This window comes from Podarcis melisellensis (genome assembly GCF_964234715.1).
Source record: "Podarcis melisellensis genome assembly, chromosome: 1".
NCBI classification, from domain to species: domain Eukaryota; kingdom Metazoa; phylum Chordata; class Lepidosauria; order Squamata; family Lacertidae; genus Podarcis; species Podarcis melisellensis.
The window spans coordinates 22,857,245-22,863,554 of NC_138528.1; positions in this window are offsets into that span (position 1 = coordinate 22,857,245).

Here is a 6,310-nt window from a genome sequence, read left to right on the forward strand (position 1 = left end):
GTTGGCCTTTCAAAATGATCAGCTGTGCTCATGTAACTTTATGAATGCTCTGTCGCATCAGGAAAGGGGCGTATGGGAGTTCTGGTAATTCAGCAAGTGCATTCCACTAGTCTTCTATGTGAGCCTGAGTAGGGCATCTGACTGCTTTAAACCACTGCTGTTTTTAGCTTTTGTAATTGGATTGCTTTATTTGTATCTTGAACATTTGTTTTACGGTCTTAATTATATTTTGTAAGCTGCCCTTGGGAGGGCTTTGCCCTGAAAAGCAGCATATAAATACTATTATAGAAGTCTGCAATCCTAATCTAAATTACCTACTAGAAAGCCCCATTGAGTTCAGTAGGATTTACTTCTGAGTAGGCATGGCTAGGGTCGCACTGTAAGTGTGTTTAATGGTGTGTGTTAAACTTGAGACTAATTTCTCATATGCTGGGGCTACTGTGGGTACAACTGATGGATGTGACTATATATTGGAAAAGGGAAGAAAATAGAACAAGGTGCATCTGAAGTACTGAGTAAGCTGGAAGCTGTTGACAGAGGATTGCATTGTGAAGCACAAGGTTTTGCTTTGCTTAAGGAGATAACTATTTTTAAACATTTAACTGTAGATCAAATAAGCAAGATCTTTGTGGTTTTCACAAAGAACCTGCTTGTTTTGTAAACTTTAACACTCTACTGATATTTTAAATGTATATTTCCTTCGTACGTTATCTCTTTCTATTTGTGAAGTTGTTAATATATAACATTTTGGGAACTATGATAGAAACATATCTATCCATAGAATATCTTTTTTTAAATATGCAAACTTTATACCATGATAGAATTTTAATTTTAATTATTAATTTACAGGTTCTTATTAGATATATAATAGGTTTTTTCTTTTTTTCATGCAAATATAATATATACAATAAAGGCTTTTATTCAGACATCTTCCCAAAGTGTAATATTTATATGGTTTATATGCAAACAATTAACAGTAGTTTTAAAATGTTGGGATTGTTTCATTCTAGCTGGGCTAGAACTTGCTAACTTATTGTGTACAGTGGAACATAGGCTCCTTTAGAATTATTTTGATGAAAGAAAAATTTATGTGTTTTTCCTCCTCCAGCATCCCAATCCCCAGGGTTACATATATATCACACATTAAGCTGTGTTAATCTTTCTTGGATGCTTTATTACTGTTACAGTCCATACTGCCATTCACCAGTTTCTAAATACTGTACACAAATTAAGGGATTTTATATTATTTACTTTTAATTGTCAGTGTTGACAAGTATTTGTGTAAATGTTAACAAAGATGCATGCTTTTTACATGTCTTTAATTTGGTCTCCCTTTATTTGGCAAGTCTTGAATGAGTTGTATCAACTTCAAAAAGCAACAAAGTTGAAACTTGCATTTGTCAAAAAAAAAAAGTCTTGAAGTTTGCTGAAATGTTTTATGTGTGGATTTAAATTTTAAAAGCAGTAAGGGCTTATTACAATTTCATAACTGTGCATATGTTCAAATATATTTGTTCTACCCTCAAAAAATAAACTTGTCTGTGTACAAAGTACTACATGTGTCATCAGTTTATTTGTTCATTTATTAACAATGTATTCTTTGCAGGGTACACTTTGCTGAAATACTAGTGTTTTTTACACTTCTAAAACTAAGAACCAGATGTTGGGGGTGGAAAACGTTAGATTTTCATCACTGCTGGGGCTAGGGCCCTTTCACCCCAGTGCCTTGCAGGCTAGGGCCAAGGCAGCTGGCCCAGGCTGCTGCTCAGCTGGAGGGCAGGAGGGTTCCCTCAACCCCAGCTGGGCTAGCCCCAAGACCTCTGCAGCATCAGGTTTTGCTCAGCTGTGCCGTAGAAGAAGCCTCCCCCCACCCCAGCTGATCCAATGCTCCTGAGGCACCATGGTCACTCACATGGTGGGGGCAGTTTTGCAGAGTCCCCACCCCGCTGCCGGCTTGGGCAAGCCAGTGCCAGACTGGGCTAAATGCTTGGCTGAAGGGAGTGGCAAGTGGTGGTCCTCAACTGAGCAATTTAAAGATGCAGAGGGAAGAATAAGGTGTATCCACTCCTCTACTATTGGAGCTTGATTCTTCCTCTGCGCCATAGGAGGGCAGACCGCCATGTCTGTTTCACTCAACGGTATATCACTGGTGCTGCATTTCTGAGTCCCTCTGGATGAAGTTGTGCTGCTAGCAGAGGGACTCAGGAGCAAAGCGGTTTCATCAGCGATATACCACTGAGTGAAACCAACATTGTGGTCTGCCCCTCATACCGTTCCTTGGTGATACATTGATAGTGGGTGGAGACTTAAGTCTAGAAATTTGTGTCTTGGCTGAAGAACTAGAGTATAACAAGAAGGGTGATGTCATGCAGGAAAGGAGTCTTTAACTCTTCCACTCCCTGCCACAGCTTCTTTTCCCTGTGCTGCAGTTTTTGATGTGTGTTTGCTATGTATTGGCAAAGGGGCTGGCATTCAAAGGCATTTGAGGATCTATTTCATTAGGGGTAACTTCTGTTGGTCTTTAGGTGCCAGGAGACTTTTTTTGCTTCTTATTTATGACTGCAGCTGAAGAAGATGAAAATAAGCTCCATACCATTGGCTTTCGACTTTTGGGTTAGGACCCACTAGTACAGGGGTCAGCAAACCTTTTCAGCAGGGGGCCAGTCCACTATCCCTCAGACCTTGTGGGGGGCTGGACTATTTTTTGGGGGGGGGGGTGAATGAATTCCTATGCCCCACAAATGCATTTTAAATAAAAGCACACATTCTGCTCATGTAAAAACACTCTGATTCCCAGACCGGATTTAGAAGATGATTGGGCCGGATCCGGCCCCCGGGCCTTAGTTTGCCTACCCATGCACTAGTGAGTCACAGGCTGATCCAAGGTGGGTAGCAACAGGAGCACCACCACCATGTACACATATGGAAAAGGATTAAGAAATGGGTCCCCAAATTTAGAGGTGAAAAGTGCGTCCTGGGTCTGAAAAGTGAAGAATACTGCTCTACACCATGCAATTAGTAATTTTGTTTAAAAATTCCTTTAAATCTCTTATGGGTGATTTTTGTTGTTGTTTAAGTCCAGTCTTAACCAAGTAAAGGCGACTTCTCACCTGCACTTCCCCCTCCCCCCAAGCTCAATCTCTTGTATTTTTATTACAGTTTTGTTGAAATCAGAATTATGCTCCTCATACAGCAGCATAATGGTGCTTCTCGTTTCTTATCCATGTACTGCGTTGTATTCTGTTTTCTTAAGTCTCAAAATCTTTCTTTTGGGGAAAGCTTTTGGACCTGAAGCATCTTTTTGTGTGTGTGTGTCCCCCCCCCCCAAAAAAATATTATACGTATTACCTCTTCTTTAAAGATTGAATTTCTTTCCCACTAACAATCTGGAATGTGTTTTGTTTTGAACTGACCTAGTGCTCAGAAAGGCTATAGCTCCACCTTGGTAAGCAGCCAGTTACAAATGTTTGCTTTAGATAGCAGCTTGCTGTACATCTTCTGTGAAGAGAACGACAGTAAAAGTGTTTCAGAGTGCTTGCTCTATTTAACGTACTGGCTAAAAAATATTATCTTCAGTTGTAGCACAGGTAATATCCAATTTTTACAGGTTATCTTGGGGCTGTACATACCTCTGTAAATATTCAGCAAGATACTTTGGGGCCAAGTTCACAGGCATAACAAGGAAGATCCTCTACACAGAGTGTTTGAGCCATACACACACACCCTCGTACATGCACAATGTCTTCTGTGACCTGAGGAATATATAAATAGGGAAAGGTCAGGGCCAGCCCAAGACCTTTTGGCACCTGAGGTGAACCACAAAATGGTACCTTCTTTCCCTACCAGGGAAGAAGGGGTGAGTGAATATCTAATCAGGAACAGAGAGGGAATACATACATTGGGATCTGCTGCCCCTATGCATCCTGCCACCTGAGGCAATCGCCTCACCTTGACTCTTGGGTGGGCCAGCCCTGGGAAGAATCGTGGAAATGTTAATACTACAAATGTACGCTCGCTCCCAAGAGTCAGAAGGATTGTTGTCTCACTATGTATAGAGGATCACCAATTTCATAAGTTCATAAACTACCCTCTTAATGGGCTTAAGCCTACCTCATCATCTGTGTAAATTTAATAACCCAGTCTCCAGTGGTTCCAGCTCTAACCTAGGGTTTGGTTTCCTAGGATGGCAGGTCAATGGAGACTATGGTTTCTTTAAGATAAATGCTTTTATTTACACATATATACTAACTGAGCATAGAATGAGAGGACTCACAGCATCCCAACAGATCTTGTCTCCTGAATAGGTTTCCAGGGAAGGTCCACAAACATAGCTTTGGATCCAACACACTAGAGAGGTTTTGCCCTTCCCCCCAGCTTCTCTTTCCTAGGATGACTAGCATATAGTCAGATGAGTTGGGTTGGGAAATGCCTACCAGCTCCTAGAAAGCACCATCACATCGCAACCCATCTCTTTAGCTGACCTCATCAGTATCTTAAAGAGTTAACCATAAAGTCATTAACAGGGGAACTGGTTTGAGCATAGATATCATCCAGATGACACCCCCCCCCCCAAATCCTGTAGCAACACACACACACACCACAGGACAAATATTTTCCGCAGCCCAAGAAAATGCAAGGAACATTAGTTGGTAAGACTGCAATCCTAAACACAAGAGAGCACGACCTGTTGCACATGGGGTGCTTACTGCTAATATAGCTATGCTTCCTTCAGTGGCATAGTGTGGGGGGTGCAGGGGGGGCCGGCCGCACCGGGCGCAACATCGGGGGGCGCGCTCGCACTCGCAGTTCTCTGCCCCTACCGGGTTAGGGGGCGCAAATTACTTGCCTTGCCCCGGGTGCTGACAACCCACGCTACGCCACTGGCTTCCTTATTTTCAGTGGCTTCTGGTTTTGAATAGATACACTTCTGATTTGAACTTTTATTCATTTGCATTCTACGCAGAAGTGGGATTTTGGTGCAACACACATGCAATCTGAGCAGCTTTACACATCTGTACTACTTACCCCAGGGCTGGGGAGCTTGTGGCTCTCCGTATATTACTAGACTTCAGCTCCCCTCAACCCTCACCATTAACTACGCTGCCTGAGGCAGCTGGAGACAACCATCTGAAGGGCCACGGGTTGTCCACTCTGGATGTCTGTACACAACTAAATCCATACGACAAGCAGAGGGATCATTGCAGTAATATTCTCTGTTTATCACGAGTGGCTCTTTCATTTTCCTTTTGCAGGGACTAGAGGAACAAACTGCTGTAAAACTGAAAAACAAAGTTCTTACTCAGAAGACAGCAGACAGAACACAACATCAAGGCAATTGTGCATGCACAGGGCAGTCTTTGAGAGATATGTGTACACACATGATTTTGCAGCTTTGGATCCCAATTTCAGTGTGAACTGGAAGTAGAGTAGCGTAGTGTTGCAGAAAAGTGATGCCTCTCTTAAATGCTTCCTTTCTTCGGAGAATGGGTAGAACCCTCCACCCTATTACTGATCGTTGCTTTTGAACTAGACTTCTGCTAGACTAGGCATAGGCAAACTCGGCCCTCCAGATGTTTTGAGACTACAATTTCCATCATCCCTGACGACTGGCATTGTTAGTTAGGAATAATTGGAGTTGTAGTCCCAAAACATCTGGAGGGCCAAGTTTGCCTATGCCTGTGCTAGACTTACTAAGAACTTAGGTAAGGTAAAGGGACCCCTGACCATCAGGTCCAGTCGTGACTGACTCTGGGGTTGCGGCGCTCATCTCGCTTTATTGGCCAAGGGAGCCGGCATACAGCTTCCGGGTCATGTGGCGAACCAGAGCAGCGCACGGAAATGCTGTTTACCTTACCCGCCAAAGCGGTACCTATTTACCTACTTGCACTTTTGATGTGCTTTCGAACTGCTAGGTTGGCAGGGAGCTGGGACTGAGCAACAGGAGCTCACCCCGTCACGGGGATTCGAACCGCCAACCTTCTGATCAGCAAGTCCTAGGCTCTGTGGTTTAACCCACAGCACCACCCACGTCCTTACTAAGAACTTATTAGGTATATATTTCTCAACCACTTCCTTCTGGCAAAGTAGCTCAATGTGGAATACAAAGGGGCTTTCTTTGTATTAAAAAATACCCTACATTTGTTGGAAATCCTTATATACATAACCATTAAAGGGACAGGGTAACCTCCTGCCCCTGCATGCTCACATTGCCCAGGGCTTGGGAACATGCCCTTGTGGTTAAAAACAAAATAGAACATAAGCAGAGCCTCCTAAATCAGGCCAATAGCCTATCTAGTCCAATATCCTTTCG